The sequence below is a fragment of the Leiobunum rupestre genome, chromosome 4 (genome assembly GCF_980474605.1).
Source record: "Leiobunum rupestre chromosome 4, qqLeiRupe1.1.hap1, whole genome shotgun sequence".
Taxonomy (NCBI): domain Eukaryota; kingdom Metazoa; phylum Arthropoda; class Arachnida; order Opiliones; family Sclerosomatidae; genus Leiobunum; species Leiobunum rupestre.
Genome location: NC_143387.1, coordinates 4,463,031 through 4,483,437, shown reverse-complemented (window position 1 = coordinate 4,483,437; position 20,407 = coordinate 4,463,031).

Below are 20,407 nucleotides of genomic sequence, written 5' to 3'. Positions count from 1 at the left end.
TAAGCTTCAGTGGCCGAGAGCGTTAAGGCGTCATTTTTTGGAGTTTTTGACTGGCCGTTTGTGAGTTCGAATCCCGGTTTCGCCAAAACTGCAAATTATTTTCGCAGCGCCATCTGCCGTGTCGTTGCTTTCCTCAACAAACAAACACACACACACACAACACTTAACGACAATCCATCCATAGCAATAGATTCTTTTACGCGCGTATTTCATGGGAGTCGCCATTACCGTGCTACACGCGAGAGAACGGGTTTTGGGGGAAAGAACTTTCCACGGTAGAGCTACGTGCAGTACGTCTATGGCAGCTGCCTGTGGAGCAAATCGTGGGAGGGTCCTAGACGGGGGAAAGACGCGCGTAAAAGAGTGTATAGTCCCACTTCGATAGATATATATATATATATATATGGAACTAAAAACTAGCGGAAGCTGGATTCTACTATATTCAACGTTGAGATTAGTGTTGTAAGTCGGAAAATTTTCCGGAAAATTACCGAGGCCTTTTTTCCAGAACATTTTCCGTATTTTTCCGAAAAATATTAAAAACGTTTTCATTTCATGATTTGTCTAATATATTGTTTGCAAATTTAAATAAAGGGCATTTTCACCTCATTTTTTCTAATCTAAAAGTAAAACTAAACCTATAGACTAGTTTAAACTGGTTGAAATGTAACACTATTAATGTTTTGTAGTATGTTTACTGATATTAGTCATTTTAAATCGATAAAAAGTTTAAAACATTAAAAACCCTTGAAAAGTAATTTATGTTTAAATTTTTTATTTTTCCGATTTGCGGAAAATTTTCCGCAATTCGGAAAAGTTTCTGGAAAATTTTCCGCATTTTATTTTTCCGGAAAATTAACAACCCTAGTTGAGATGAAGTACGATGTTACAAGTGCCACGGAATCTTAGGAGACTGGGAATCGGGAGACGTATCCGAATTGGAACACGCCAGAATCTTTCCACACTGTCCGTCGAGGGATAATTCACCTTCACAGAAAAAAATCATCTCGCAAGAATGGGAGATCGCGTCCCCACCAAGGTCAGCTGCACTGGAGGAGGACGACTTCATCTCTCTTCCAGTCAGGCGTCGTGTGGTAGAACTTTTAATTAAATTATTTATACAAGAGGCGCTTGCAGAAAGTAGTTCGTTTCAACCCTTTAAATGAAATTGTATATATCCCTTTCAAAGATCGAATTAATTACAATTATATAGATACATTATGATTTAAACGGATTATATATAATGCCGGACTAGTCGTAGAACCAATTTTACGTAATCACGTAATCAAAGTTCTAAAATAAACAAATTAAATGTAAAAATCTTGTTGTTATTGCTCATATTATAGAGATTAGAAAGTAAAGCGTTCGGAAGCGATAACTAATTCTGGAGAATGGGGGGAAAGCGGAGGGGTAAAATCCATCCTCCAGAAATCTGCGCGAGAAAAACAAATTATGGAGAACGGGGAAAGCGAAGGGGTAAAATCCTTCCTCTAGAAATATGCGCGAGAAAAACAAATTCTGGAGAATGGGGGAAAACAGAGCGATAAAATCCATCGTCCCGAAATCTGCGTGAGGAAAACTAGTTCTGGAGAATGAGGAAAAGCAGGGGGAGTGATGGGAGGGGGCAAACAGAGATAGATTTTAGGGATTGCCTTCTGGAGGGCGAGGTAAGATTAAATAATAATAACCTCAAACTCCAGGGGTAATCTTTCTCTCTGACTGACAGCTCTATTTAAATTGAATCGGAATGCATTTGAATCATTTTGGTTTTATTCTGAAGGTAGTTTTGTTCAAACTTGATTCTTGATACCTAAATGCGCTTTGACAGGTATACACCCAGCAAACACAAACACGTTCTATGGACATCCGATAGACGTCACACTCGGATCTTGCCTTCATCCGTAGGATATCCCAAAATCCGGGGTTGACGTCGGTTGGACGTTAAAGGACGTCCAAATGTCCGGTTTGTCTATAGCCGTAGTACGTCCCGGGGACGAGTTTTGGACGTCCAACGGCGATTACGGCGGTCGTCCCCTGGATGTCTTTCTATAAAACCTAGAGATGTCTTTAGGCCTTTAAGTTGGTTCAATCATGGCTCAATGGGGATGAAACTAGGACGTTCATTGGATATCGTATTCTGAACAAATAATTTAAAAAGCCAAAGTTGATAATAAAATTTTATTCAAAACTTTAAAATACAAGATAATGGAAAAAATCCAGCAACAAGTGTACAATTTGATTATAATAACACGAACTCTGCAAGTATTAGCAGTTAACATATAAATTACAAAACTTATATAGTTATTTAATTTTTATATAACAAAATAAATTTCGAACTTAACTATTAAAAAATTAAATAACCTTCCTTATACAAATGTGAAAAAACAATAAAATTAATTTTTAAATCAGAAGCAAAATAAAACTAAGCCATTTAATACTATTCCTTAAAAAAATTAAGACTATCGGATGAAAAATGTACTCTAGAAATTACTGTCGAAAGCATCGTCTGCAGCTTTAAAATTTATTCCACGATAGATTACGCATCGGGCGTAGCGTAGTCACTAAATTGCCTCTCATTGGCTGAAAGGTACCATGCGATTAAATATGACCTGGCGACAGGCCAGGCCGTAGGCGGCAGCATTCTAGTTACCTATAAGATTTCTATGGTTTCTATATCTATGGTTGGGAGTCACTGGCCAAAAGCCCAAATAGACCAGTTTAGAAATAAACCCTTTTTCCAAGCCTAATTTCAACAAGCATCATATAATAAATACCTTGTAGGTCGTGGCTTTCGGAAATATTACTCCCTGGCGATTTCATTAGAGGATCATTTATTTAATCATATTATTGAGATTTTAAAGTTACCTTTCTTCATTTTTTATCTATGAGTAGAAATGGACTAAATATGAACCATTTTTTCCAAGATGGCCGCCAAGATGGCCGCCATAACACCCCCCCCAAAACACCCCCAAAATATTTTTCCAAAAACAAAAATTTTTGTCCTTGGAAAAAGTCATATTTTTGTTTTCTAATTTCACCTTGAAGATGATCTTTGACCTCGACGTTCGAGCACTGTCCACCACCCCTAAGCCTCGGTCTATCACCCCAACAAGTTTGGTCACGATCGGACAAGGTCGGCCCGAGATATCGGCGGTAATATGTAACCCCACCAAATACTTCCGCTTATTTACTTTTGGTGTCACTTTTTCGTTTTTTCATTTTTTCGCCATTTAAAATGCTAATTAGTTATTTGCGAGATGGGGAAACCTTCGCTTTATAGCCTTGACAAGTTTGTCTGTCACGTAATATCCAACTTACCCCTGTTGAAAATTAAACTTTATTTACTTTTTGGAAATAAATAAATAAACAATCAATACATAGTTTGCATCCCTACGTCATCAATGACGCAGTTCCAAGTATAGATATAAGAACCAAGAATAAATATTTAATTTGAGCTAGAATGAACGATTCTATGCCGCCATTTTGCCGGTGTAGATTTCTTAGTAAAACGGGAGGGTTAACAGTTTCAATCGTCTGTTTGCGGCTTTTAATTATTTTCAAATGATTAAGAAATTAGTTTCACGTTAAAAATGGTTATCTGCCTGGTTAAAAATTGTTCGAGTAGTTCAATTACCAAGGGAGAGCGAAAATTGTTTATTTTACTCGATAGCGAAGGTAATTGTAAAAAGGATGACCGCAAAGGCCTAACTTTGATAAGCTTTGTCAACTTCTTTTCGTAGATATTTCTGTCGTAATTTGATATTTTATTTAAATAACCCGGCCTTAGAATCTTATCTGACTTTGTTTAGGGCCCATTTAAAATTTGAAAGCATAAATCTAATTAGTTTTGTAGCTTTGACGTGATAACCAACAAAAGGGCTACCTATTTAGTAGCTACGCGCGAAATGGTTTGAATTTTTGATCGCCCTCCCAGTTTCCTTGGAGACCATAGGCCCCTCCCTTCGGTGCAAACTATGTATACACATTTTAAAACAAATTACAATGGGGCTGGTCAATATCCGCCCGAGATATAGCCCCTTATGTATAACCCCGGTCGAAATAAAATACAATTTAACTTACCCCTGTCGAAGTAAAATACATATTTTAAAACACAACAAATTGCAATAGGCCTGATTGGTCAATATCCGCCCAATAACTTATGTTTTACCCCTGTTGAAATGAAACTTTATTTACTTTTGGAGATAAATAAATAATACAATAACGACATAATAAACAATCAATACATATTTTAAAAACACAACAAATTACAATGAATAAAAGCGGTATTTATTTAAGTAATTGTTTGTTTTTATTTAAATAATAGGCTTATTCACTTTCAATTATTTAAACATTTTGCAATTTTAATTAAACTATTAGTTATTTAAATAAATATTGAAATATAGCCGAGCTTATTTTATTCATGGAAAAATTAATCGACTGCCGAGCACTAACTTTTGCAACTCAAAAGACTATAATTTTACACAAATGGATGGCTGGTTAATTTTTAATAGTAAAATAATATATTCTAAAGTTGGAAAATCATTTTTAAGTTACATAATCAATAAAAATTCCAAAAACCATTTATTGAAAATAAATAAAAAATAATAATAATTAAATTAAAAATAACAACATTGTAAATAGAATTTTCTCTGACTATACACAGTGAACGAACGGGTGTTTAACGGTGGCTAAATTAAAACAACATTAAGTTTAATAATTTTAATTATTTTCAAAATTAAACATTACTTACTTTTATTTATAAGTTTATTTTTCTGCTGAACAGCGTTACCAGAAACACGCAAAGCTATCGATCGTACAAGACACGGTATATGAAATTCTGCCGGATTGCGAGCTACATCTTTAAATTCATAAATTATAATTACCTCTAGGATAGAACAGGTTCAATTGCATTAGCCTTGTAATTTGATACCCACCCTTAATTATCGTCACGTGTAAACGTTATCAACTACAGTTACAACCTTGTAAAACTAGTTTGGATTTTTCAACAATTTTCTATCAAACGATAAAATTATAAACGCAGATCACGTTTCACAAGGAAACATTCAACAGAGCCAGTGAGAAGAAAAAACTGGTTTTTACAAACAAATGTTAGATATTAATAAAATATCAATTTATAAATCCTCTAATTTGAAAAAAATTGTAAATAAAAATGAATTGTTTTAAAAACAAAGCTGATTAACAATTTACTTTTTGAAGATACAATCATTTATAATACTTAACAACTATTAATAATAATAGTAATAATAATAATAATACTTCTTTTGCAAAAGACTAACTGTATTGGCTACCAGGATATTTCAATAAATTAAATTTAATTATTAAAAACGTAAAAACAGTATCATTTTTGTATTTTTATATTGTCAGCGTAGTTTCTATAAATCAATTATCTGTAAGAGCTTTTATTATAAATTAAGATAAAAATATAAGAATCATTATGAAAAAATAGCAAGATTTGGAATGTCTCACTAGAATTAAGTGAATTTTCTCAAAAATACTTTTATCTTATATTAATAAATAATAAGTGTAACCTGGTACACTATCGAATGTTAATTATAAAACAATTTAATTTTAACGTATATGTTACATAAAGGAAATTATTTACGTGTTTAAACAGGCAACGTAATTTGTTGAACTTGTGTGCTTTTTCGAACGTACGGGCGCAACGGTCTTAGATTTTGTTATTCTAATAAAAACTAAACATTAATTAACACTAATTATATTCTGTTTTCAATCCAAGGTATCAGATTTCGAACAATTTAGCTTAAATTATTATTTACTAATTAGACGACATGTTCTACAACCTGTGTCATATAACCGTTTTATTTATGGATTTCAGTTTAAACAGCAGAACAGTTATCATATTCCCAATCACAAAGACAATTCAACTGTTAAGTACATAGAATTCAAAATAGAAATATTAATTGCAGAAGCATGTTCCTTAAAAAAGAGGATATTTAAATCGATTATTTTTTGAATTTTAAACCGTGATTAACGTTTCATTATTTATTCTGTTTAATTTAAAATGTGCGTCTGATTTGATTTGTTTGTTTTTAAAATGTAAATATTCCGATTTTTTATGTTTGCAAAGCAAATTTTGCCAAATTAAATTAAAAAAATACCGATAGAGATAAAAATATTAAATTAAAATTGATAAAAAAGTAAATTAAATCTTATAAAGAATCTGGAGACTTTAGTTGATTGAAGAGTAGGTAGCTTTCTTCGTATTACACCTCTGACAGGTGGCTCAAAAGTTCTTCCTCTTCTAGCAAAACGTATTCAATTAATATTTCACACATGCTTTTCAATATTGATATAAAACTACTCTTTCGTGTTAATAATTTCAATTCTTAAATTACACAACTTAACAATAAAGAACCGATATCATATTAGTGTTCTCTTCGGAAATGTGGTACTGTAGAACTCAGGATTAAACTTTTTACAGTAAAACCCAAAATTTATTAATAGGGTGTGAATCACCAGATAACACTTTTATTTTTTCGAGTTAAAAGTATAAGAAATGAAAGGTAATTTTCATGGTACATACATACGTCTTATTTTATTTATTATTTATTTATTTATGTTTATTTACTGTTTATTGCTTTGAAAAGCAAGTTTTCTAAAAACACCTCAATTTGTCAACCATTGGATAAAATATTTGTTTGAATCGTGTTGTATTTAATAAAAATTTTACATAATTTCACCGCTAGGTTTAATTATGGATTCATATTTTACCCGATTAATGTTTTTATTGCATTTATCAGAATTACGTTAACAATGGAAAAGCATATTGAAGAGTAGAAATTTAAGCTAGAGGAAGCTAGTCAGAGAGAAATTTTACTGAGAAATAAAGTTAAGGATATAAAAACAGATATAATTGGATTGAAATTATTGCAAGATAGTTGGAAGAGAGCAGAAAACTAGAAAGCGTGTTTACAAAAGGTTCTTTTAAACGTAACTTAGTACATTAAGTATTTTTAAATATTTGAATATCGGAATTGTATTTTGTTGCATTAAAAGTAGAGTTTAGATGTTTTTCTAGTATTTTTCTATGTATTTGGATATCTGAAATATATTTTAACCGATTTAAAGTAGAGTTAAGACGTTTTTGTAATATTTTCTATGTATTTGCGTATTGGAAAAGTATTTTAACGTATTAAACGCCAAATTTAAGTGTTTTTGTACTATTGTTCCACCTATATTTGCGCATTGAAATATATTCTAACGTAATGAACGTAGAGTATTTTCCGACCTTTAATTACACATTGGAAAGTTAATTTATCGTATTAAAGTTGATTAAAGAGTTTTTATAGTATCTTTCTGACTATATTTGTGTATATAAATTGAATTTTACCGTATTTAAAATATAGATAAGTGGTTTTTGTCTTATTTTTATAACTATATTTACATATTAAACATTGTTTTTAATTTTAATTTTCCTATTTACAACACTATCTTTAATATATAAGTTTATTCCTAAATTTATAAGCTTGTTACAATTGACATATCATTTTCGACTAATCTTACAAAAATTCTTTAAGAAATAATATTTGTAATAGGAAAATCGTGGATGTTAAATTACTTGAAATACCGTAAGCCTATGTAGTATTTTTCTACCTATATTGGCATTTCGGAAATATATTTTAACGTATTGAATGTAGAGTATAGAGATTGTTGCAGTATTTTTCTTCCTACGTGACTACACCAGAAACGTCAATGTTATTCTCCTTATTAATCAAGCCGACCCTGAACATATGTTTTACACTTTGTTCTACGACGTTTTAACATACACCATTTCAATACATTCTTAACTTATTCCATACGCTATTTAAAACACATGAGATAAAGATAACGAGGAAACAAGTTGACTCTGAACTAATATGTTTTACTCTACGGGAAGGATGTTGTAAGATTAAATTCATAATGGTTAATGTGAAGTATTTTTCTACCTTTTTTGGTATTTCTTTATCTATATATGTGTATCGGAAATGTATTTTAAAGAATCGAACGTAGAGTAAAGAGTTTTTTTTAGTATTTTCTGTCTATATTTGCGTATCGGAGTTGTGTTATGTCGTATTAAAAGTAGAAGAAGAAGGAATTTTTATATTATTATTCTACCTATTAACATATCGGAAATTTATTTTATCAAATTTAAAAAGGGATTTTAGTAGTATTTTTCTATTTATATTTTAATATTTGAAATGTATTTTAAAGTATTAAAAGCAGAATAAAGTTCCATAAGAATTAATTTTTCTCACAAGTCTTACCCATCATACATACATCATCTAATCTGGAATTTATGTTTAACAAATGGATGAATTCGTGTTTACAAAAGGTTCTTTAAAACGTAACTTAGTGCATTAATTAAGTATTTTTTTAAATTTGAATATCAGAGTTTTTTTTATTTTAAAGTGTAATACCTAGAAGGATGTAAGACAATTTTTCCGAAAAAATAATAACAATTTTGCGAGTATATTTAATTTCAGCTTCCGAGTTGAAAATTATCTTATAACATTGTATTATTCATTTTTAAATTTTGTTTAAAAACAAAATTTGGAAAAAAGTTATGTTATTAATTTTATTCAAATAAGCAGCACTCGTTAGTTGTAAACTAGATTAATTGTTAAAAACTAAACCACAAAATTTGTTAGTAAACCATGATTTTCAAAAATTAACATATTAACCTTCCAGAATGCAAAGCTTATCAGACAGAAAAGTGAGTCATGAAATCGATTGATTTAAAATATATTATAAATCAGACAAAATAAAGGTGTTTCGGGTAATTGATTTCTTACTATATTGTATGATCGCTTAAATGTATCGACTGCATTTTTAAATTTTAATAAATTTAGTTTTGTATTGTATTTAAAAATTAAATATACAATTTTCATAATATTTATTAAAAAGAAAAAATATCCAAAATAGTGCAATAAAACCTTTAAATAATATTTTAAATATTAATATGCTTTAATTCGTAAAATATTTTAAACGTAACAAGGAAAGACTAAGTAACATTTACCCCGGAGAAAACAAAGTGCATTCTAGCTAAGGGCTGTATTTTAAGGAAACGTAATTGACTTATTGTCGTTTTTACCTGAGAGTAAGAGTGAAGGAAATGGAGCCAATCAAGCCTATGGTAATACTGTGAGGTAAGTGGGTGGCCGATTCTGTCCACCTTGGTATTAGGCGATTATTAATGTATTATTTTTATGGTCCGTTATTCAGCGTTAACATTTCACTCCTATACGCTTAAATAGGATTTATTGACCGTCGTCTTGATTGTTGGCTACTGTTATAATTACTACAATGATTACAAGAACTTTAATTTATTTATTCCGAGAGATTAATTTGACATACACTTTACATTGATAAGTTATTAATGCTTTAAATTTTATTAAAAATGGTGTCCTAGGTAAAATATTTCTAAGTCAAAAATACCCTTAGATAAATGGTCAAAGTTTAAATATTTTATTTAATTTAAAAATATAAACAGATTTGACATATTATATATTACATAGAGTTGAAATCTTTGAAAGATGATATAATTATTTTTAGTGTTTTTTAATGAAAATTATAATACAATATCGCATTAAGAAACATTTTCATAGAGTGAGTTTTTAATAGAATATGCAATTATCAATATAAAACTATCAATTTGATATTATAGGTTATGTTGTTGCAAATGTGATTATTAAATTTTATTCCACGTGAAATAATTTTTTAGTTATTACAACTACTTTAACACTAACACAACTTTGATTATTTTAAATAATGTTTGGAATATAGACTATTTTCTAAATCTTCCAGGTTTTACTTGTTTTATTAAAAATATATTGCTTTTAGTCCCAGTTTATTATAATTTTTGTAAAGAATATTTTTTCACATACAACGAAACAACCCGAGGTGTTTCTCACTGATTTTCTTCAAAGTTGGGGAATAAAGTACGAAATGTAACACGAAAACAATAAAGGGAAAATTACGCTAGGCTTCCGTTTTGTTATGGAAACCAAAAAATGCTTCTGACAACTTAAAAGAAAAGTTCAACGTAAAATAACATGGGAAAATAACAATGTTAAATTATCTGACCGATTAAAAAAACATCCTATTTATTTGGAAAGAAATCTTGTTTCGTTTTGCAAATAAGCGCATATTAATGTATCTCTTTGTGTGATAAATTATATATTAGCATTGTTATTAAAAATTATGTCAAATTCATATTAAACGAGTAAATTTGAATACATTTGGGCAAATTAAAATAATATTGAGTAACTTCTTATATTATTGAATTAACTTAAATATTTTTAACTTGAATTCGTATTAAATTGTGAAATTTAGAATACATTTAGGTAAATTCTTGTATCTTGGCTAAATATAAAAATATTTTGTATATTTGATTAATATTGAATAAATTCAAATAATACTAGGTCAATTCAAATATTCTCGTTAACATTTAAACAGTTTTGAGTAAATTCCAATAGTATTGTGTCAATTGATATAAAGATAAGTAAATAAAACGTTGATTATATTTATATTTTTATTAGATTCCAATTATATTGGGTTATTTTAATTTTTATTTGTATATTCGAATAATATTGTGTGAATTCCAATAATATTAGAACAATTCAAATATTGTTTTTTTATATTTTGATTAAAATCCCATAAAATTGTGTTAATCGATATAATGATAGAAAGCGTCTCCGATAAGACGTCATTTTCTAAAACTATAAACGTTCTTCAAACTACTGCCAAGGTTGAAATGTTTAGGATCCCACAATTTCGGGCCATTACAAAAAGTTGAAGACCTAAAAAGCAATTAAACGTTCTAAATTACCGCCTCACGAACAATGTGAACTAATTTTATCCTTAAACGTAACGATTCGGCTCGATTCGTGAGTTTTCTAATGCCCTTCTTTTTTTTCTGAAATTATCCTCGCTTGATAGAGTAAACAATTTAAACTACAAAATATCATTAAGTTTTGAAAGACGTACAATTATATGCCGTATTCATTTAAGTAAAATATAGACACTCGGTGCAGTTCCTTAAAAAAGCAACCGGTGAATACTATTTGTTTTTTTGTTCTATATAATAAATAATTCCGTTCGTTAATAACGAATTTTCATAGAGTTGAATAATGTCCTATATATTAACCATAATCGTCGTGGAAAACAGATCTTTTACCGAAATGCTAAAAACACCATACAGGGAAGCACAGTTGGTATTGTTTTAATCAATAATATATTGATAAAAAGTCACTTACGCATAAGTTTTTATTAACAATTGATAGCATCGGCCTCAAACTAAATTTATATTTCCATACAAAATTATTAACCGGTTGCTTTTTTAAACAAAATACCAACAAATACCTAACTAGCGTTATATTTTGACCAACGTGTGAACAGCTCTAAAAGGAACTATATTAAATATAATCAACGTTTTATTTACTTATCTTTATATCAATTGACACAATACTATTGGAATTTACTCAAAACTGTTTAAATGTTAACTAGAATATTTGAATTGACCTAGTATTATTTGAATTTATTCAATATTAATCAAATATACAAAATATTTTTATATTTAGCCAAGATACAAGAATTTACCTAAATGTATTCTAAATTTCACAATTTAATACGAATTCAAGTAAAAAATATTTAAGTTAATTCAATAATATAAGAAGTTACTCAATATTATTTTAATTTGCCCAAATGTATTCAAATTTACTCGTTTAATATGAATTTGACATAATTTTTAATAACAATGCTAATATCTAATTTATCACACAAAGATATACATTAATATGCGCTTATTTGCAAAACGAAACAAGATTTCTTTCCAAATAAATAGGATTTTTTTTTAATCGGTCAGATAATTTAGCATTGTTATTTTCCCATGTTATTTTACGTTGAACTTTTCTTTTAAGTTGTCAGAAGCATTTTTTGGTTTCCATAACAAAACGGAAGCCTAGCGTAATTTTCCCTTTATTGTTTTCGTGTTACATTTCGTACTTTATTCCCCAACTTTGAAGAAAATCAGTGAGAAACACCTCGGGTTGTTTCGTTGTATGTGAAAAAATATTCTTTACAAAAATATTAATAAACTGGGACTAAAAGCAATAGATTTTTAATAAAACAAGTAAAACCTGGAAGATTTAGAAAATAGTCTATATTCCAAACATTATTTAAAATAATCAAAGTTGTGTTAGTGTTAAAGTAGTTGTAATAACTAAAAAATTATTTCACGTGGAATAAAATTTAATAATCACATTTGCAACAACATAACCTATAATATCAAATTGATAGTTTTATATTGATAATTGCATATTCCATTAAAAACTCACTCTATGAAAATGTTTCTTAATGCGATATTTTATTATAATTTTCATTAAAAAACACTAAAAATAATTATATCATCTTTCAAAGATTTCAACTCTATGTAATATATAATATGTCAAATCTGTTTATATTTTTAAATTAAATAAAATATTTAAACTTTGACCATTTATCTAAGGGTATTTTTGACTTAGAAATATTTTACCTAGGACACCATTTTTAATAAAATTTAAAGCATTAATAACTTATCGTTGTAAAGTGTATGTCAAATCAATCTCTCGGAATAAATAAATTAAAGTTCTTGTAATCATTGTAGTAATTATAACAGTAGCCAACAATCAAGACGACGGTCAATAAATCCTATTTAAGCGTATAGGAGTGAAATGTTAACGCTGAATAACGGACCATAAAAATAATACATTAATAATCGCCTAATACCAAGGTGGACAGAATCGGCCACCCACTAACCTCACAGTATTACCATAGGCTTGATTGGCTCCATTTCCTTCACTCTTACTCTCAGGTAAAAACGATAATAAGTCAATTACGTTTCCTTAATAGTACAGCCCTTGGCTAGAATGCGCTTTGTTTTCTCCGGGGTAAATGTTACTTAGTCTTTCCTTGTTACGTTTAAAATATTTTACGAATTAAAGCATTTAAGTTTTTGAAATAACCCTAATCATCTCGATAACGATTAATTCTTATACGTATTATTCAAACGGTTAATTCATAATCCATCTAAACATGATTTAGTAGAAAATATACTAATATTTTCGTATAAGTGTTAATTTTCTTGTCCTATAATAATCAGACAATTAGTATTTTAAAGCAGATCAAATAAATAAACATGTACTGTATACGAAAAATGTGTTACAATGCAAAAAATAGTAGCCCGAAACCACAAGAAATTTTTTAAATGTTTGCGTAATATTAGAAACGTTTGCCCCGAAGATAGATACAATATTTTATTTTTTTGCTTAAAATGTAGATGTTTCATTTCTTAATATTTTATATATTTTTTAAATTTCGTGACGAAGATTTTGCGGTTTGATAAAATCTCATTACGAGATTAGCGGTGGTAAAATATTATTTAAAGGTTTTATTGCACTATTTTGGATATTTTTTCTTTATAATAAATATTATGAAAATTGTATATTTAATTTTTAAATACAATACAAAACTAAATTTATTAAAATTTAAAAATGCAGTCGATACATTTAAGCGATCATACAAAATAGTAAGAAATCAATTACCCGAAACACCTTTATTTTGTCTGATTTATAATATATTTTAAATCAATCGATTTCATGACTCACTTTTCTGTCTGATAAGCTTTGCATTCTGTAAGGTTAATATGTTAATTTTTGAAAATCATGGTTTACTAACAAATTTTGTGGTTTAGTTTTTAACAATTAATCTAGTTTACAACTAACGAGTGCTGCTTATTTGAATAAAATTAATAACATAACTTTTTTCCAAATTTTGTTTTTAAACAAAAATTAAAAATGAATAATACAATGTTATAAGATAATTTTCAACTCGGAAGCTGAAATTAAATATACTTGCAAAATTGTTATTATTTTTTCGGAAAAATTGTCTTACATCCTTCTAGGTATTACACTTTAAAATAAAAAAACTCTGATATTCAAATTTAAAATTTTTTTTAATTAATGCACTAAGTTACGTTTTAAAGAACCTTTTGTAAACACGAATTCATCCATTTGTTAAACATAAATTCCAGATTAGATGATGTATGTATGATGGGTAAGACTTGTGAGAAAGATTAATTCTTATGGAACTTTATTCTGCTTTTAATACTTTAAAATACATTTAAATATTAAAATATAAATAGAAAAATACTACTAAAATCCCTTTTTAAATTTGATAAAATAAATTTCCGATATGTTAATAGGTAGAATAATAATATAAAAATTCCTTCTTCTTCTACTTTTAATACGACATAACACAACTCCGATACGCAAATATAGACAGAAAATACTAAAAAAAACTCTTTACTCTACGTTCGATTCTTTAAAATACATTTCCGATACACATATATAGATAAAGAAATACCAAAAAGGTAGAAAAATACTTCACATTAACCATTATGAATTTAATCTTACAACATCCTTCCCGTAGAGTAAAACATATTAGTTCAGAGTCAACTTGTTTCCTCGTTATCTTTATCTCATGTGTTTTAAATAGCGTATGGAATAAGTTAAGAATGTATTGAAATGGTGTATGTTAAAACGTCGTAGAACAAAGTGTAAAACATATGTTCAGGGTCGGCTTGATTAATAAGGAGAATAACATTGACGTTTCTGGTGTAGTCACGTAGGTAGAAAAATACTGCAACAATCTCTATACTCTACATTCAATACGTTAAAATATATTTCCGAAATGCCAATATAGGTAGAAAAATACTACATAGGCTTACGGTATTTCAAGTAATTTAACATCCACGATTTTCCTATTACAAATATTATTTCTTAAAGAATTTTTCTAAGATTAGTCGAAAATGATATGTCAATTGTAACAAGCTTATAAATTTAGGAATAAACTTATATATTAAAGATAGTGTTGTAAATAGGAAAATTAAAATTAAAAACAATGTTTAATATGTAAATATAGTTATAAAAATAAGACAAAAACCACTTATCTATATTTTAAATACGGTAAAATTCAATTTTTATACACAAATATAGTCAGAAAGATACTATAAAAACTCTTTAATCAACTTTAATACGATAAATTAACTTTCCAATGTGTAATTAAAGGTCGGAAAATACTCTACGTTCATTACGTTAGAATATATTTCAATGCGCCAATATAGGTGGAACAATAGTACAAAAACACTTAAATTTGGCGTTTAATACGTTAAAATACTTTTCCAATACGCAAATACATAGAAAATATTACAAAAACGTCTTAACTCTACTTTAAATCGGTTAAAATATATTTCAGATATCCAAATACATAGAAAAATACTAGAAAAACATCTAAACTCTACTTTTAATGCAACAAAATACAATTCCGATATTCAAATATTTAAAAATACTTAATTAATGTACTAAGTTACGTTTAAAAGAACCTTTTGTAAACACGCTTTCTAGTTTTCTGCTCTCTTCCAACTATCTTGCAATATTTTCAATCCAATTATATCTGTTTTTATATCCTTAACATTTTTTTTCTCAGTAAAATTTCTCTCTGACTAGCTTCCTCTAGCTTAAATTTCTACTCTTCAATATGCTTTTCCATTGTTAACGTAATTCTGATAAATGCAATAAAAACATTAATCGGGTAAAATATGAATCCATAATTAAACCTAGCGGTGAAATTATGTAAAAATTTTATTAAATACAACACGATTCAAACAAATATTTTATCCAATGGTTGACAAATTGAGGTGTTTTTAGAAAACTTGCTTTTCAAAGCAATAAACAGTAAATAAACATAAATAAATAAATAATAAATAAAATAAGACGTATGTATGTACCATGAAAATTACCTTTCATTTCTTATACTTTTAACTCAAAAAAATAAAAGTGTTATCTGGTGATTCACACCCTATTAATAAATTTTGGGTTTTACTGTAAAAAGTTTAATCCTGAGTTCTACAGTACCACATTTCCGAAGAGAACACTAATATGATATCGGTTCTTTATTGTTAAGTTGTGTAATTTAAGAATTGAAATTATTAACACGAAAGAGTAATTTTATATCAATATTGAAAAGCATGTGTGAAATATTAATTGAATACGTTTTGCTAGAAGAGGAAGAACTTTTGAGCCACCTGTCAGAGGTGTAATACGAAGAAAGCTACCTACTCTTCAATCAACTAAAGTCTCCAGATTCTTTATAAGATTTAATTTACTTTTTTATCAATTTTAATTTAATATTTTTATCTCTATCGGTATTTTTTTAATTTAATTTGGCAAAATTTGCTTTGCAAACATAAAAAATCGGAATATTTACATTTTAAAAACAAACAAATCAAATCAGACGCACATTTTAAATTAAACAGAATAAATAATGAAACGTTAATCACGGTTTAAAATTCAAAAAATAATCGATTTAAATATCCTCTTTTTTTAAGGAACATGCTTCTGAAATTAATATTTCTATTTTGAATTCTATGTACTTAACAGTTGAATTGTCTTTGTGATTGGGAATATGATAACTGTTCTGCTGTTTAAACTGAAATCCATAAATAAAACGGTTATATGACACAGGTTGTAGAACATGTCGTCTAATTAGTAAATAATAATTTAAGCTAAATTGTTCGAAATCTGATACCTTGGATTGAAAACAGAATATAATTAGTGTTAATTAATGTTTAGTTTTTATTAGAGTAACAAAATCTAAGACCGTTGCGCCCGTACGTTCGACAAAGCACACCAGTTCAACAAATTACGTTGCCTGTTTAAACACGTAAATAATTTCCTTTATGTAACATATACGTTAAAATTAAATTGTTTTATAATTAACATTCGATAGTGTACCAGGTTACACTTATTATTTATTAATATAAGATAAAAGTATTTTTGAGAAAATTCACTTAATTCTAGTGAGACATTCCAAATCTTGCTATTTTTTCATAATGATTCTGATATTTTTTATCTTAATTTATAATAAAAGCTCTTACAGATAATTGATTTATAGAAACTACGCTGACAATATAAAAATACAAAAATGATACTGTTTTTACGTTTTTAATAATTAAATTTAATTTATTGAAATATCCTGGTAGCCAATACAGTTAGTCTTTTGCAAAAGAAGTATTATTATTATTATTACTATTATTATTAATAGTTGTTAAGTATTATAAATGATTGTATCTTCAAAAAGTAAATTGTTAATCAGCTTTGTTTTTAAAACAATTCATTTTTATTTACAATTTTTTTCAAATTAGAGGATTTATAAATTGATATTTTATTAATATCTAACATTTGTTTGTAAAAACCAGTTTTTTCTTCTCACTGGCTCTGTTGAATGTTTCCTTGTGAAACGTGATCTGCGTTTATAATTTTATCGTTTGATAGAAAATTGTTGAAAAATCCAAACTAGTTTTACAAGGTTGTAACTGTAGTTGATAACGTTTACACGTGACGATAATTAAGGGTGGGTATCAAATTACAAGGCTAATGCAATTGAACCTGTTCTATCCTAGAGGTAATTATAATTTATGAATTTAAAGATGTAGCTCGCAATCCGGCAGAATTTCATATACCGTGTCTTGTACGATCGATAGCTTTGCGTGTTTCTGGTAACGCTGTTCAGCAGAAAAATAAACTTATAAATCAAAGTAAGTAATGTTTAATTTTGAAAATAATTAAAATTATTAAACTTAATGTTGTTTTAATTTAGCCACCGTTAAACACCCGTTCGTTCACTGTGTATAGTCAGAGAAAATTCTATTTACAATGTTGCTATTTTTAATTTAATTATTATTATTCTTTATTTATTTTCAATAAATGGTTTTTGGAATTTTTATTGATTATGTAACTTAAAAATGATTTTCCAACTTTAGAATATATTATTTTACTATTAAAAATTAACCAGCCATCCATTTGTGTAAAATTATAGTCTTTTGAGTTGCAAAAGTTAGTGCTCGGCAGTCGATTAATTTTTTTCCATGAATAAAATAAGCTCGGCTATATTTCAATATTTATTTAAATAACTAATAGTTTAATTAAAATTGCAAAATGTTTAAATAATTGAAAGTGAATAAGCCTATTATTTAAATAAAAACAAACAATTACTTAAATAAATACCGCTTTTATTCATTGTAATTTGTTGTGTTTTAAAAATATGTATTGATTGTTTATTATGTCGTTATTGTATTATTTATTTATCTCCAAAAGTAAATAAAGTTTCATTTCAACAGGGGTAAAACATAAGTTATTGGGCGGATATTGACCAATCAGGCCTATTGCAATTTGTTGTGTTTTAAAATATGTATTTTATTTCGACAGGGGTAAGTTAAATTGTATTTTATTTCGACCGGGGTTATACATAAGGGGCTATATCTCGGGCGGATATTGACAAGCCCCATTGTAATTTGTTTTAAAATGTGTATACATAGTTTGCACCGAAGGGAGGGGCCTATGGTCTCCAAGGAAACTGGGAGGGCGATCAAAAATTCAAACCATTTCGCGCGTAGCTACTAAATAGGTAGCCCATTTGTTGGTAATCTCGTCAAAGCTACAAAACTAATTAGATTTATGCTTTCAAATTTTAAATGGGCCCTAAACAAAGTCAGATAAGATTCTAAGGCCGGGTTATTTAAATAAAATATCAAATTACGACAGAAATATCTACGAAAAGAAGTTGACAAAGCTTATCAAAGTTAGGCCTTTGCGGTCATCCTTTTTACAATTACCTTCGCTATCGAATAAAATAAACAATTTTCGCTCTCCCTTGGTAATTGAACTACTCGAACAATTTTTAACCAGGCAGATAACCATTTTTAACGTGAAACTAATTTCTTTATCATTTGAAAATAATTAAAAGCCGCAAACAGACGATTGAAACTGTTAATCCTCCCGTTTTACTAAGAAATCTACACCGGCAAAATGGCGGCATAGAATCGTTCATTCTAGCTCAAATTAAATATTTATTCTTGGTTCTTATATCTATACTTGGAACTGCGTCATTGATGACGTAGGGATGCAAACTATGTATTGATTGTTTATTTATTTATTTCCAAAAAGTAAATAAAGTTTAATTTTCAACAGGGGTAAGTTGGATATTACGTGACAGACAAACTTGTCAAGGCTATAAAGCGAAGGTTTCCCCATCTCGCAAATAACTAATTAGCATTTTAAATGGCGAAAAAACGAAAAAAGTGACACCAAAAGTAAATAAGTGGAAGTATTTGGTGGGGTTACATATTACCGCCGATATCTCGGGCCGACCTTGTCCGATCGTGACCAAACTTGTTGGGGTGATAGACCGAGGCTTAGGGGTGGTGGACAGTGCTCGAACGTCGAGGTCAAAGATCATCTTCAAGGTGAAATTTGAAAACAAAAATATGACTTTTTCCAAGGACAAAAATTTTTGTTTTTGGAAAAATATTTTGGGGGTGTTTTGGGGGGGGGGGTGTTATGGCGGCCATCTTGAAAAAAAGCGTTCATATTTAGTCCATCTCTACTTCTATGAGCTATGATAAACAAAATGAATTTAAATACTGGTAACTGGTATATTGAAAGCGTTTCAAGGTATGTAGGTTATTTTATGGTTTTCTAATTACTGATTAGAGTGAATTTTTTTATAAGTTTCATAATTTTCAAGTATAAATTAGAAGGTTACATGAGAAGGAAACAATAAATGAAGACATAGGTTACCAAATAATAAATATTTTTTTATAAAAATATTGTATTTAGTTATCTTTTGTTATTAATAAGTTTTATTAAATATTTACGAAAAGCTTTTCAAAATGGACAATCATTAAAAATAAGTAACGCAGGGTATGGCTAAGTGGTTAATTGAAATGGTTCATTGCGTTGATATGAAAACAAAGGTAATGTTAAGTATTTAATAAAATTATGTAAATTTGGTGTGCCTTTTACACATGGCCTAAGACTTGGGTTAAAGTGGTTTAATTGTAAAATATGGTATTGTAACTGTTAAATTAATAATTTATAAAACTTCAAAGATTCCTTCTAATTTAAGGATTCCAAAGCGAAATTTCTAAGTTGGAAAAATTAAAACACTAATACTTTGTTCGACAAGGTTTAAAAATTCTGTTAAAACAAGGATCTTTTACTAGTTGAGCCACATTTCCAAATTATAAGTTATTTAAAAAAGGTATCAAATGTATGGGGATGATCGATGAAGCTAATACCTCATTGACACAAGTATCCTCCAAAATTTATCTTTAACTTAAACAACTAGCTAACAGTTATTTTAGTGCAATCTAATAACATCATGGAATTTAGCTGATACATAGTGTATAAAAATACTGAGGAGCGAACATCATATAGTATTATGACCAAACAATTAAGACCTCCAAGTCAAATTGTGTGGTCCAATATGCCATCCCATGCAATGTTTTTCC